We start from the raw sequence: 15,142 nt of genomic DNA, 5'->3' as shown, positions 1-15,142 counted from the left end.
ATGCTTTCCGGTACCTGCTAAACAAAATTACTTGTTATTTTGGAAGGTGAGAGCCAAAAATCCGTATTCTTACTTTGGTGACTAAAGACATGTCATAGCAAAACAGGAATGTTGCTGAGGGGCCAGCACTTAGCTTTGCCCCTTCTTTGAAATCTCCTTTTTTATTTCTGCTTTGTTCTTTTTTACTTTGTTCTCCGTCCCCCACCCCCATAGTTGATCCTCTTTCACATTGTAAAGTTTTGACTTTAAAAATCTTGACAAAACTGTATACTTCTTTTAAACTGGGAAATTAAGCCGAAACTTTACCTCCTTTGTTGGAAATGTGTCAAACATACACTGGTGTTGGCAAAGACGGAAACATTTGATGCATTTTCTAAGCCTTACTATAATATCCCTAAAGGAAATTAAAAGTGTTTGCATGTGTTCATTAAAATCATGTCCTAAATCTTGACTATGTGCAACTGCCCAGCTTTAACTAAGCAAACCCTGCCCTTTATTCAATTGAATTCAAGGCCCAGAGAACTCTTGTCTGGTGACAGGAGACCAGAGCACCTGCTTGTCAGAAATCCTTCTGCCATGTGGGAGAGAGGAAGCCCTTCACTGTTTTTAGTGGAATTTAGTTGGATCAAAATTAGGTCCACTTTCAACTAAGGTGATACAATTCTGCATGCAGCCCCCCTGGCTTTGGAAAAGACAGCCTAGGGCACCCACGAAGTAATAGGAGTGTGCTTTCTAGTTGGCTGTGGAATTTAAAATCAAGAGTAATCATTTTTTTGCTAACTCATCCTTTATTCACATAATACCACCATGGTTGCTTTTGCTTTTAAGATCGATCAAACTAAGATAATTTCCTGATGTAAGGGAGAAATTTTGCTGCTCAGGAAAGTACTTTGTTTACCACGTGATGACTGGTGGTGGCAGGGATTATTTGCTTTACCAGTTTGGATTGTGATTTGTTGTGTTACTGACCTGACCTACAAAGAGATCTCTCCTTTCCGTTCTTACAAACTAGTTTAAACCCTACGTCTTATAAGTTGAAGAACTTTCCTGTCTTTAAATTGCACCATTCCTACCAAACCTCCCTACACACACACACACACACACCCCCTGCCATCAAATGATTGTTCTCCTTACTTTGGTGTTCCTTAAAGAAGACACACACTTGACTTTTTAAGCATTTATCTTAACCATCCTTCTCTTCCCCCCTCCAAATGCCTGGAACACTCCCACTCCCTCCTTCTCATCTTCACCTCCTGGCTTCCCTGGCTTTCTTCAAGTCTCAGTTAACATCCCATCTTTGGCAAAGAAGCCTGGCTGCCTCCTTTCTTCACAACATCAGGGCCATAGTCACGAGTTCCTTTATTAAATAGGTAATCAGATATATGCCTTTGAATTCTAGAAGGAAAGAAAAAGCCAAGTATGATTAATTATTCTTTTAGTATGGAAACCAGGCGCTCATTTTTAAGCTAATAATTGTATAGGCATGTGCCAGTGTATGCTATTTGATATTATGTATGTACATCATTAGGTGGTAATTAGCTTGGTTGCCAGTTTTTAATACAACATTTTAAAATCGTTATTTTTAAACCATCTTTACCTTACCTCTAACCCTCTTCAGATTTGAATATCAACATGGCTTTCTAAGCCAAAGAGAGCTAAGAACGCCTTCAGAAACAAAAAACAAAGAGGCATGAAAGTATAATGTTTGTTCTATTTTGACCTTCTAGAGGTCTTCCAATAATTCTTCTGGGCTTTTCATGTCTGATTTTGCTCAGTCAGTGATGGGGTTGACAGTTTTAATTCTGTTGCTAACACGTAGAATTAATTCATGATTTTAACACTGACATCTGTAAAAAGATTCAGACATTATCATATCAGATATTTTCTTGGCCATCTTTTTGAAGTCTGAGGTTCTTTCTTATAAGGTGGACCCTACTTGATTGATGCAAAAATAAGTTTAATCAAAACTCGTGTAGAATATGATGCATGTTGTAAGCAATCAGAACAATGTATATGTATCTTGAGATTCAAAGAACTTTACAACAAAGTTATAACAGTTTACTTATTCATGAAAATAATGGGTGTTTAGCTTTATCATGGGAATTAACTGGATAAGGGGGCATGGGGAGGGAGGGGCATAGTATCTTCATAACAGTGGTATTCTCCTTATAGTCACAAAGTACATGTAAACATTAATAAGCACCTGTACCGATTCACAGGTGATACCAACTCCATCCCGAAGTACCTCAGTTTTGGGCCCTGGTCAGTAACTGTTTCCTTGTTTATGTTTTGGTTTTTTTATTTGGGGGGGGGAACAACAGTAGAACCTTGTTCAGCAATAGGTTAGAAGTGAAACTAAGTGAAGAAAAGAAATAGATTAAATTTAAAGTAATACTTAACATTGTGGCCTGGAGCTAGATAATGGGGTTAGGATAGGGGAGAGGATGAGGGGGGGTTAGAGGTTAGAGAGCAGCTTAGCTAATCTTGTTAGGATCATTTTATACAAGTATATGAGCCCGACATGTGCTTTTTGAGGAGTGGTGGCAATGCCCACCTGCCCAAACTGAAGAGAGAGGGTTCACCTATTGAGCAGCCTGTTCTCAAAGAGAGCACAGGTGAATCTGTAGATTTGGCTAAAAATAAAGGACGTCCAAAGAACAGTGGCAGTAATCCATTTAGTAATGCAAAGAAAGCTTCAAATTCAGAACAAACATTAAAAGAAATTGAAGATGAACCATATTTCAAAGACTTGTTGGAAATGAAAGTTTCTAATACATGTCTTTCTCCCGGACCAGGTAATTCCTCTACCGGTCCCACAAAGAACCCGTTGAGCTTTCTTCCAACACTATCTTCAAAAGATGATGATGAAACCTCTAACAGATGGTTAGATGAGGATGGAGGTGATGAGATACCTTATTGTGTATCACCTGATATCAGTGACTTTGATATCAGTGATTTTGACTCCTCTTCTGACTCAAGTACTCACCTACTGGATAAATCTTAATTTCTAAAGAGATTTTACATTTCTGCCATTTGTGTGTAGTAGTCTGTATAGTCTACATTTAAACATGTTTATAAGATACATTTAGTTTGGGTTCTTCTTTTGTAGACAGAGGGAGTTTTTCTGATGCAAGTTGATCAGCTCACTTCCTTTCTCTCTCAAAATTATGGATTGCCTGTCTCCTCAACAGATCCAGATAATGAAAAGTTAAATTGTTAGGGTCATTGATAACTGATAACCCATCCAAAGATGCCATCAGGAGGAGGACATTGGAAAGGCAACACTTCATTTTTTTGCTCCCAAAGCCCCCTCGACACATTTTAACAGTGCTTTGTAGGAGTGATTCAGAGTTGGATTCTAGGCAACACAGAACATCCTCTTGAGAAGTCTTTGGAAAGTTCCTTCACATCCCAATCAGTTTCAGGCTATAATGTGTGTGTATTCATATCTTTCTGTTGTATTCAGCATGTGGAGTTAAGTACATTAAATAAACATATATATATATATATATATATATATATATATATGGTGCATATACAAATATATGTATGTATATATATATATATATATATATATATATATATACTTTTTTTAAGATGTTACTGAGAATAACAAATCACGTGAAAAAAGGAGGAGAGTTTCTTTTGGAGCCCCTCTGAGACCCGAATTATTTGATGGAAATTTACCTCCCAATACACCTCTTGAAAAAGGAGAAAGCCCAGAGACGAGCAAAACAGCATCCACAACCTGGGTCCCGAGAAAGTCAATAATGAAGGTACAATATTTTAGACAAGCATTTAATCTGTCTGTAGTTGAAATTATGCATTTCTCTATGATCCATACCCTAACTGCATTTTTAACAAGTACTGGTATATATTATCCTATCTTCAAAAATGATTTCCTACGAAATATCTTTTCAAATGGAGAGAGTTCAGTTATTTGTTGTTATGTTGGCTTCTCATACACTAGGGACTCAAAGTATTCCAGCCTGTAAGGGGAGCATCATGTCTTGATAGAGAACATGCGTGAACACGCTTGAGTGCCCTGAGTTTCTCTAGGTCTGCTATGGTTATTGCAGTGTTTAAAAGAAAAGCTGAGACATAAAATCTCACTTAACATTTGCCATCATACATAGCATGTGATGCACAAAATAAGCAAAACCTTTTTTTGCCCATTATACACTCTGCCTTAATCAGACCCTAAAACTTGTAAGACCTCAGAGCATCAAAGGGAGGTGACGTGTACAGGGTAGGGCCCTCAGACTCTAAACATGTTCAGCTTCTGCTTTGTGCTGCTGCTATTCGTTTTATACTTAGGGGGGCAAGTCATATAGTCCCTATTTCCTAGGGTCATTGGGAAAAGAGAAAGTTCTTTGCTACCCTGACAAGTGCTGCTAGGTAAAGAAATGAATCCTTTGCCAAACAACACTCCTAACAGTATGCCCCTGTAGTTATGGTTGCTGCCACTGGGTGGTGGTAGACAGTACATCTGCAGCACTGAGCTCTAGTAGTGATGGAAAACTCCCTTCATGCTTTTCGAGCTGATGGCAGGGGTCCCATCTACAGCAAACCAGTGAACTTGCCAGCATTCCTAACAAGTGGCCAGACAGGCTTTGTCTGAGGACCTCATCTACCTCCAATTGCCTTGGGGAAGCAATCCTTTCCAACTTTGGGGTAGCGTAGCTTTTATTGGTAGGAAGGCAAGGCCTAAACTAACATTCTCAGGACCAATGGTGGCTGGCATCATTGTTATACAGAGACATACATGTTGCTATATCCGTCTCACTGCTACCTGGCAGCAGGGGGAGACTTTTGTCCCCAAAGCTCATTGAGCCTCGAGGGGTGCCTTTGCAGAGATCGTCTCTGGAGGATTAGCCCTCAGAGGGTTGTTGTCAGACTCAAATGAAATGTCTGTTACAGGCTTTTGATGCACCTTGGCCATATTCAGTCATTTATTAGGGAACCGTAGCACATCTTGTCATTTATAAACTGTATAAAAATGTCCACTGCAGCAGACGCATTCTAAACCACCAGAAAAAGAGCCTTCCCCCAGTGTAGTGGAAGGGATACCGCCATGTACAAAAGACCCACACCAACAGCTTCCTGCCATTCCTAATAAGAAGTCTGCACCGAGCAGGGATAACATCACCTTGTCAAAATTCGTGGAGGAGAGAACAACATCTATTCCCGAAATCCAGACCATCCAGCCCCACAAGACCCTGAGCACACCATCGGTCTGGAGGAGATCCTCCTCTGCAAGAAGAAGCCAGGTTTTGGATGCGCTACAGACGATTGACTCCAACAGAGGAGCACCAAAAGACAATCTCATGGGTATTTGAGCAGGGAATCATTTTCCGATGGTTTTTACAGGCAGGGGGCAGGCAGTCCCCTGGCTTCAAAGAGCTTAAGACATCAGTCTACCAACAGAATGGACGTAGGAGGAACAGTAAGAAGGCCAGTATATGGCTGGATCAGACAGTGCAGAGCTGTGTGCGGGGCTTGAGGTAAAAGGTGTAAATAAAACAAGGCTGGAAAAGCTAGTAATCTCATGGGAGTGATAGAAAGCTGCTTTTAGAGTTTGTCAGTAACAGGAAGGAGTGGAGACATGATGGGTAAGACTTGTGTGCTGGGGTTAGCCAAAATCACTTTGGCAACTACTGCAGGAAAGAGAAAAGGAGGGAAAACAGGAATTCGGCACTTGTTACAAATCAGTTTGCAGTGAGAGTAGGGGGGCAGCTTTTAGATACAGTATCTGGTGGTATTTGTGAGTGAAGAGAAAAGAGGAGTTTGACCTGATAGATGTGGGGAGAAGAGATAAATGGCAACATTTGGCTGGATGTATCGAGCAAGAAAGTGGGGGAGAGAATGCCTTGAAGTGAGTTGGGTGACTAGAAATAGAGAAGATATCGGTGGTTAGGGAGGTTTGGTTTTCTCTTTGTTGATTGTTTTATCCAAAAAATGTTCATTTATGTTCTGTTTGAATGAATTTTATTTGTATTAATTGTTGGTTACTTTCCTTAACAGTTGTACACTCTTGGGCAGATGTGGTGAGATTAGGTACTAAAAAAACCACAAGCACACGTTGTTACAAAACATGGTCTTGAGAGAAGGATAATAAAAAAGCAGAAGAGATTAACCCCCAAGGTCAAGGTACATTACAGAAATGTGGAGATCATTTTTACGTGTGTGTGTGTGTGTGTGTGTGTGTGTTATACATATACATAATACATGTGTGTATATACATATATATCATCATGTGTATTATACATTTACATTTGTGTACTTAGGAATGTCATCTGAGCAAACATTAAGAAATACTGAATTTATTTTTGGAAATGTTTCTTTTTCCTTTACAGAAGAAGCCTGCAAACCACTCACAGAATCACTTTAGCACAAGCTTCGCAAACTCTCCCTGCACCCTAGTGATTGGCAGAGCTCATACTGAAAAAGTGACCGAGCCTGTATGGCCCTGTATGATGCTGAACAACTTTGTTTTAAACCCTAAGATGGATATGAATGAGGATTTAGCAGGTGAAAGAGTGTGCACAGAAGGCCATGAGAATGTCATGCAGTGTGTTTGTAGATGCACAATTTTAAAAGAGCTGATAGAAGTGCTCCCCACCTCCTTACAGAAGGGGGAGCGTGCATTCTTGAGAGGTCCTGGCCAATTGTTGTGGTCGGATCTGGTGGGATAGCCTATCTTTTCAGCTACAAACAAACCAGCCCCATGATAACTCTGAGTTGGCATAGTTATGCCTCTGGGCAGGGCTAGGCTGTATCTTGCGGTATATGGTCGGGAAGAATAAAGGTGGTTGTGAAGCAACAAGAGAAGCAGACAGACTGGCCTAAATGCCAGTCAAGAACTGAAAGCCAGTGGAAGGAAGCAGGAAAGGAGAGTTGAGTTTGCAGCCTAGGTTGGGGGCCTTGGACTTTGAAAAGAAATCATTATGCCTAATGAGCAGAGGGAGTCTGTTGCATTGTTTGAAGTAGGAATGAGAGTCAAGAGTTTGCATCTAGATTGATTGCATGCCCGGGATTTTGAGAAGAGATCTCTTTATGAATAGAATGGAAGGGGACTCTGTCCCATTGTTTTCTTGTTGGAAGAGGGTGGAATATGACTTTTTTACTTTTAAAAAATACATATCTGTAATATATACAGTACATACGCATATATGATGTTCTATGTTTTTATTGCATACATTAATGTTACTTATTTTCTTCATTAATAGAATTACCAGGCATGTTTGAAACCTCCATCAAAAAGTAAACTGCAAATGTGTCTCCTGAGATTGGTAGAGATTTACACAATTCTTCAGGAGATGAAGACTCTTTAGAACGTAGGTTACATGATGACTCTAGTGCTTGGTTTTTCTTTTTTTCTTCTGTGAAACTTTGGAATGGCAAGTTATGATTTGCCCTTGCCATGCCAGTAGAGGTTTCATGAGTTGCTATAGCTAACCTTCAACCCAAAGGGCTGGTCCCTCACTGAATCACAATGACATAACCTATCCATGTAGAATTTTTACTTTATGATGAATAAGGAGAGCTAACATCTAAACGTAGTTCAGACATTCTTGTGATGTGACAATTTAGACATTTCTTATAAGTTATACTTAGCAACTATACAAAGAATCTTTGACTTCAATCTCCCCCATCCAATTGCAAGTCTTGTCAGTTCTCTCTCCAAGGATAAAGGGATGTATCCCTTTTTTCCTACTACAGTGGCCAGCACTCTACTTCTAGGCCCTAATTGCCTCTAGCCCTTAACTGTTAAAATAACTTCCTAATTGGCCTCCTCTCCACAATCCTTCCCTTCATACAGTTTTCAACGTTATTTTCCTAAAGTGCAGATCCAACCCATAGTAATTAGTATGCCCAAGAATCTTTAGTTGGCTTCCTCGTCCTTTAGGACTAAACGCAAACTCCCCAAACTCACTTTATTTCATATTGCTCTCCTTCATGTACTCTGTATTCCAACCAAACTAGCCATAACTTAAAGGTATATATGTCTATATATTATATTTACATGTAATGCAACATATCTATCTATATTTATGTGTCTATGTATCTATCTAGTTATATCTAGATATATATATTTGTAACCTGGATAGGCACAGATCTGCAGATTTGCATCATCTTACTAAATATTATTATCATTGGCCAGGAAAACACAAGACTACAAAATAATAATTTGGGTAGACCTTTAATTCATAAAGAAGAATTAGTCCCTAGACTAGTGAGTGGAGGCATAGTCTTTGTTTCATAATTATCTTTATTCTGTCATTTATTACAGCAGAGAAACTGATACGTACTATTCCTAACACAGTGGAACAGCTATATGGCCAGAGCATGATATGCTGCCCTGCAAATGAAATCATTCAAACCCTAAAGAAGATCCCTGAAATTGGAAGTGGTGAAATAACAAAGATGCCACTTCAAGAAGTCGATGTAGACCCCAAAATATTAACACCCAATATTTCACTTTTGAAAAACACTTGTACATCAAAGGAAAATAGATCAACACCACATCTTAGCAGAATTAAAAAAACAGCAGCACTAGATCAAAAAGTTACATACGTGGAAGAAAAATTTGAAAGTGGAAATGTGGAAGATCTGACCACCAGGAGACTGATAAGAACGCCTAAGGAAAGGGAAGAACATTTAATAGAAGACGTGAAAGTTGTCAAGAAGTCTGGTAAAACAGAAAAAATGTGATCCAGAATACTCAATGAGTATTGAGAAGTTATATGAAATACCCAAAATAGAACTAATAGAAAACACACCAAGCAGCCTAGGGAAACTTAGAGGAGAACCCAAAAAAGTAGAAGAGCTTCCAGGTCATAGGAATATGACAGTTCATAAGGAAAAGGCAAAAGCAGGAGAAAACTTTTTTAGGAGGTTTTTAGGAGGTGTTAGGAGAGTTTTCAAAACATCAAAAGTAAAACCAGAAGATCTAAAGAGATTCAAACTGATGGAGAATGCTAGACCTAAAACTGATACTGATGAAAAAACAAAAGTTAGTGATTCAGTTAGTGAAATAACATCTCACACACAATGAAATGAAAAGAAGGCACCAAAGGTCTTAAAAGAAATGAAATTGAAAAAAAGAATTGAGAATAAAGGAATGATGGTGTTTCGTTCTAGGAATAAAAAGGAAATATTTCCTAGGCAGTCAGATATGACATTCTGAAATAGTGAAAAGGAACCTTTTAAGAATTTTCCAGGTTTGTTAAAGAGTCAAAAGGCAATACTGCACCCTAGAAACAGAAATAAACCTATGGAGCAAGTAAATTTGAGTTTGAGTGAAATCAATGAGTTACACACAGAAAATGAACAAAAAAGTATCAAAAATTTGCAGGGGAAGACCATTGTGACTGAAGATGGACTGGCTTCAAGAAAGAGAAGCAAGTTAAATTTGAAAAAGAAGATATGCATAGAGAGTAAGGAAAAGATACCACCTAAGAGTTTCACAGTTCATGAAAAGGTGGAATGTTTAACATCTAGCAACATACTTAAGTCTGCTAAGGAACCACAAGAGCCCAATTTAGGTTTACCGACTGAACTATGTAAGACAGAGAATGAGGAGAAGAAACTTAAAGATGCAAGTGCCAATATAGGGATGATGACTTCGAAAACCAGAGGCAAAAATAAAGTAGATACATTGTCCAAGGAAACAAAGAAACTGCACAAGAGCTTCCCGGAGAAGTTTATGTCATCAAGATCACATAAAAAGGAAACAGAAACTCAAGAGAGGATATATATGGAGTGTCTAGGGAAGAGTCTCCTGGAGAAGAATGCAGTGAAGTCCATGTCACAGGTCTTGACCATCTAGAAGTAGGGGCATTAGATTACTCCATGCTGCCAGGGTGGCACCTGAAACAAAGGTAGAAGAGCCAAAGAAGCCTGCGAAAGTTCGTAAGACTGGATTAAAGTCTAGTGGCAAAAAGAAAAAGAATAGAGGCCTGAAAGGATCTAATGCTGTATTAACATCTAGGAACATAGAAAAGGATGGCAAATGCACAGGTATTTGCCCGGATATCTTTCAAAGTTCATTGGTACCTCAAGGAATTTTATGTTTAACTAGAAACAGAAACAAACAACCTCAAGACATTCATCGGATACCTAGTCTAAAAAAGATCATTGAAAAGCAGCTTCCAAGCCTGGAAAATAAAGCCCAGGATAGAGTGCAAGAATCCTTTAGAATTGGAAGCCGAAATGGAACTGACGAAGAAATCTATAGTACTCCTTTGCTGAGGGCCATGGAGATAGCTTGCGCTGAGAACAAAAATAGAGCTATGACTGAACACCAGTTACATTGAAGGTCTACCCAGAAGAAGCAGACACAATGCAGAATAGATAGGATTTAATCTTTTGTCAAAGGACATCTTACCTTTGGGTAAGGTTGGAAAAGCAACTGTTCTCCAGATTCTTCCTAACAACGAGAAAGCAGGCAATACAGATCTGCAAAGATCTGCTAATCTTAGCAAAGATGACCCCTCCACCACAGCAGGAGAATCAACCCAGAAAAAGTCTCAAATTGGAAGAAAACTTTTTACACTACTCTTTTCAGAAAGAGAATAAAATCAAAGACACCTAGCAGTATACTGTTCGAGCCAATTGATGTTGGAAAGTATAGCCCAGAGAGTCGTCTCCTAAAATCTGTCCCACCGGTCGGTGACAATTTAAAAGAAATCCAGTCAGAGCCTTCTTTGCTTACAGAACCCAGCAGCAGTGCTGTGTTAGAAAATAACAAAAACCAGACTCAAGAAAAGGTCACTGAGGAACCCATAAAATTAAGTAATGACCAGGAGTTTTTGAACTCATGGAAAACAGGAAAACACAACTTAAGCAGACCAGACCAGCTACCAGAAGTTCAAAAGAGGTATGATGTCACATTTTATGATGTTTCTTTTTAATGGGCATATCACATGTTTTGCTAAATTTCTCAATGGTTGAAGTTCAGCTCTCAGTATTATATAAGATAATCTAAAAAGCATTTACATGACTTTGGAATGAAGTGATGTGTGTTTGCTCTCTAAGGCAATTTAAATAAAATATAATGCGAAACCCTTTTTTCTATACCAATCTTTACCTTATTCTGTGTTGAGAACACATATATGGTCAACTTTTCCAGAACAGATGAAACAGATCTTGTCTCTGTCTTGGGGCAGAGGAGTGCCTAAGTGTTTGGAATATGTTGAGCTTCCTCCCTAACCTAACAAAGCAAAAATTTTAAATGAGCACTGTAGGGCAGGGAGGTAACCAAGTTTGCTTTTAGTTTTGTTATTCTGAAACCAAAGTGAAGAGCAACGATTTGTTATGAATGGTAAAACATTGATTCTTTTAGGTACAGTATAATGCCTTGTTTATCCAAGTAGTATCAGATTTGGATAGTAGAAGCTAATTTTACAGATCACTGAACCCTCACTCTGTCCTTTAAGCACTAGCTTTTTTTATTTTGTTTTAACCACTTTAGATAGAAACCTTGCTAAAATCTATTACACACTTCTCTGCTTTCTAAAGCTGAGTATTCAAAATGTAATTTAACCTTTTCTTGATGAGTAGTAGTCATCATTATGAACATCAATTACTATGCTGTAATATAATGATATTTGCAGACCCACAATCATCCCAGGCTCTTCATTGTCAGCGATACCTTTTTCTTACTGTCATTTGCTTTCCTTCTCCCCTTTTCCCCCTCCCCCAACCTCCTTGGCAGCTATAGAAAACTATATAACTAACCTGTTACAATTGTGGGTAAAGTAAGCAGACTCTCTGGTCCCTCTGTCTTTAGGGTTCTCACACCTGTTCTAAAGAGTTGAAGGCCCCAGATGGATGAGATTGTTTTGCCCTAAACTATTTACATTTTAAAGCACCTATCCTGAAAGCCTTAATAAGCATCACTTAACTTTAATTTATAGTTACAATTCCCCAGGTATTCAAAAGGAACTTCCTCACCTTATTATTTAAATAATTGTTGTTGTTGTAAGAATAGTGAGGAATTTTCGTGTACTATTCCATAATCTTTCTTCTACCGATTATCTTACAGTCACACCGTAACTCAATTGATGGCCTTTGGGCCCTTACTTGCTTACAGAGGGAGGGCAGCTTATCTTGTGGTACGATCTTGGCACTTTGTTTGGCTGGTCCACAGGCCACCTCCACACACTGTTAAGTCCTTCACTGGGTCTAGATTCAGAACCTTTGAATTGAGTGAAACCTGGCCCAGTTTGTGGCACAGAGATGACTTTCCAGAGCCCTCTGGTCACTGTAGTAGGATTAAAGCAGAGGGAAACCAGACTCTTCAATTGACCTAATATTAGAATATAGCACATTTGTCAGAAATAAGAATTCAAGTGAATGTTGCATTATCTTGAATTTCACGATGAAAAGTGTAACTTAGGCCTCTCATCATATGAATTTGGACATTCTGTGCGTGTGAATTTGTTTCTATATTTTATCCATTTTGACCCAGTGTAGGATTCTTTAGTTGAAAGCCAATGCTTTTTTGAATTTAGCATTTCCTTCAGCCATTTCAAAAATGATATGAAGTTATATAAGTCCACATATCAACAAACTGAGAGGTTTACCCCAGTGTAGCTTGTGATCGATTATGTTAAATAAAATGTTTAAGTTAACTTGTGATTTGTCTTGCAGATCTTTCCTTTTTCATTGATTTGAAAAAGAAAAAAAATATTAAACCTAAACTGAACAGGTTCTTTTGTAGAATTTTTGCAGAAAAGAAGACTAGCATATGGGATCTAATAGGAAATTGGGTTTCAGGTACTGTGGTTAGATAATGGGATATTGCTCTAGTGTTTCTAAATAACTTTGTAATTGGAAATGCCATTACATCTGTCTGCTGTGAATCCATATGTATACAAGATAAATTATTTACATATGTCTATCTTGTGTTCTTTGTTCCAAATCCAGGCAACAAAGAAAGTGAAGACAGCAAAAATGATGGTCATCTTACAAATAGTAAAATATAATTTTAAGGCATATAATTTTAAGTGAATATAATAAAATAGTTTGATTGTCACAAAATTTCAAGTTATTTTGTAAATGGGGCAGTGAATGACAATGTTCAAGGCAATGAACATTCGTTTTTTGTTTGGGGTTTTCTTTTTAGCAAATGTAAACTTCTTTTCATTAAATGTTTTTCTTCATAACCTAAAAACTTTTTGTGTGAATTCACTGAATTTACTTACTCATGGTTTTGTGGTAAATAAATTATACACAGAATGTATACACATGCATTTTTATGGCAGTCCCAATGTTTCTCCACCCCTTGCAATGATTATTTTATGAAACATAATCTATCTTATCTTGTTTCATTTGTTTTCTCTCTACCACAACGGCAAAAACTGTTGGGGGGGGAAGTTGTTTTTTTTTTCCAAACACTGGCTTTTTCAGATTTCACTGTAGTAAGTTTTGTTTAGACAGTGTCCAATTTTGAAAATTCTAGAATGTCGACAACACGTGGGCCTGCCATTTGAAACTCAGAGATTCGACCTTGTTCCAACTCTTTCAAGGCCTAACTTGGCTCATTTGGCTGTTGGATATTTGAAGGCTTAATGTAGCAGTATTCATAAGCAAAAACTGCTTTGGGAGGGGAGAAGGGGAGGAGTTTCCATTTTCACAGAAGCCAGCCTTGGGCAAGATTCTTATGATTATAGAGGATTGTATAGGATATGAAATTAAAGGCTTGAATGGAAAAAAGGTAGATTACTGGTACCTTGAGCCATCCCAAAGACTGTAGCAGGGTTCTTGTGGATGTTGACTGACTGACTGCATCTTTCCAGTGAAAGGCGGGAGGAATAATGGCTTCTTACCCTGGAATCAGAATGCTCAATCCTTCATTTTATCATAGAAGTGTATCTTCTTCTCATCATGCCTTTTGGAACCACAGAGTAACAGAAGAACCCAGGTTTATCTTGAGCGTATTATTGAGCGTACGTAACTAAAGCCAGTCAATCAACTTGTGCCAGGGATTGCTTAGCCCTGGGAACTTAAAATTTGGAGGCCAAAGTCTGGCCCTGCCTACAAGGAGCTCCCAGTCTAAATGACTGGAATTTAGTTGAAGCCTAGGAGGCCAGTAGTGAGAGAGAACATTCCAGGTATGTGGGGGGTAGAGGGGAGAAGACAGCAGGTACCCAGAGCTGAGATGGGCATTCAGAGAGGAAGGAAGGGTGTCCCCAAACCCAGAAGAGAGTGATCTCTGTAGCGTCAACAGCTCCTGAGAGGTCAAGGAGAATGAGGCTTGTGAAAGGCCCAGTTATTCCCCTATCTCTGCATACCTACAGAAATATCTTGTCTCTAAAATCGGCTACTTTTCCCCTCCTATGACATTCACAGATGCCTTATTCCTTCTAGGGCACTGCCCTATAGGGCGTTTGGGATACAAGGAATAATCCCAATATTTGAGGAGCTTACATGCTAATGGGGGATATGGGTGTGTAAAACTGCACATAGCGTAAATATAAAACTGATGATCCCATGGAAATGCATTCAAGGTCGTTTTAGAGGAATGGTACCAGCAGCTGGGGACTATCAGGAAAGGCTTCATGCCAAGATGGGAGGAATGAGGATAAGGGAGGTGGTGGGCAGTAAGCAGCAAGGCACACTTGTTTGGCTGACTTACCACGTGCTGGAGGGTCAGTAATGGCCAATGAGGTGGTGAAGGGTTTTAAAGCCTTAAAGAGTTTGTCTTTAACCCTAGATGTTAATAGGTGACCACTGTAGTAGGGGACGTAAAGGAGTCACATCAGGTCTGTGCATAAGAAAAAATACTTTTGGAGAAATTTATACAATGACAACACAGGAAACCACTTGAAAAGTCTTTATAACCAGTGATAAACTGAGAGAACACAGGTAAAACTTGCCACTCACCTGACAGATGATGAACTTATGGGGTTCTAGAGGGCACCATAGTGCACAGTGCAGGGCTTGGAGTCAGGAAAACTCCCCTTCCTGAGGTCCAAATCTGGCCTGAGACACTAGCTGTGTGACCCTGGGCACTTAAAGTCACTTAACCCTGTTTGCCTCAGTTTCCTCATCTGTAAAATGGACATAATAATGAAAGTCACCCTCAGGAAGAAGATCAAATGAAATCATATTGTGAGGTTCTTGGCACAGTGTC

At 38.9% G+C, this 15,142-nt stretch overlaps 1 long non-coding RNA gene across 2 annotated transcripts; it reads right to left on the bottom strand.

Moving 5' to 3' along the window:
* Positions 1-1,162: 1,162 nt before the first annotated feature.
* On the bottom strand, positions 1,163-15,095 carry LOC144456304 (uncharacterized). Of its 2 annotated transcripts, XR_013485335.1 has the most exons (5): positions 14,893-15,093; positions 14,645-14,773; positions 13,739-13,897; positions 11,959-12,268; positions 1,163-1,395 (listed from the first exon to the last, which is right to left on the bottom strand). It is a non-coding gene; the product is annotated as an uncharacterized LOC144456304 (long non-coding RNA). The 2 variants fall into 2 exon arrangements; XR_013485328.1 differs by lacking the exon at positions 1,163-1,395 and having other exon boundaries at positions 11,750-12,268; positions 14,893-15,095.
* Between the last annotated feature and the right edge of the window lie 47 nt (positions 15,096-15,142).

This window comes from Phascolarctos cinereus, unplaced genomic scaffold (genome assembly GCF_003287225.1).
Source record: "Phascolarctos cinereus isolate Bilbo 61053 unplaced genomic scaffold, phaCin_HiC Scaffold_178;HRSCAF=754, whole genome shotgun sequence".
NCBI lineage: Eukaryota > Metazoa > Chordata > Mammalia > Diprotodontia > Phascolarctidae > Phascolarctos > Phascolarctos cinereus.
The sequence above is the reverse complement of the archived record's forward strand: the minus strand, read 5'-3'. Positions and strand labels throughout refer to the sequence as shown.